Here is a 646-nt window from a genome sequence, read left to right on the forward strand (position 1 = left end):
AGGTTACTAGAGGACTGTGATGGTACAGATGCATCTGCTGCTGTTGATTACCCCCAAGGTATATTAGAGGGAGGAGAAGGAGCAGCAGCAGCAGCAGCAGCTGCTGCTGCTGCTGCTGCAGGGATACCATCATTTGCTGCTGCTGCACATGCAGCAGCAGCACATGCAGCAGCAGCACATGCAGCAGCAGCAGAAGCAACACATCCTCTTATGGCTACTAGACCTTATGGTCTTAATTCTGCTGCTGCTGCAGCAGCAGCAGCAGCAGCTCTTATGCCTGTACGAGATAAGCTAGTAGGTAAGTAAGGTAATAAAGCTGCTGCTGCTGTTGCTGCTGCGGCTGCTGCTGCATGCATGCATGCATCTGCTGCTGCTGCTGCTGCTGCTGTTTTTTTTCTTGCAGAGTTGACGAATGCAGGAGATATGCCTATGCCTGAAGGGAGTTAACTTCTTACCCTTCATGAGGATCTGCTGCTGCTGCAGCAGCAGCTACAGCAGCAGCAACAACAACAACAGTAACAGCAGCAGCACTTGCTGCTGCTGCTACTGCTGCTGCTTCCTCTATCCCCCAGCTTGCGGATTTTGTCGCAGTTTGAATAAAAAAAGAAAAAAAAAAAAAAAAAAAAAAAAAAAAAAAAAAAAAAAA

The sequence above is a fragment of the Eimeria maxima genome, genomic scaffold (genome assembly GCF_000499605.1).
Source record: "Eimeria maxima Weybridge genomic scaffold, Emw_scaff1136, whole genome shotgun sequence".
Taxonomy (NCBI): Eukaryota; Apicomplexa; class Conoidasida; order Eucoccidiorida; family Eimeriidae; genus Eimeria; species Eimeria maxima.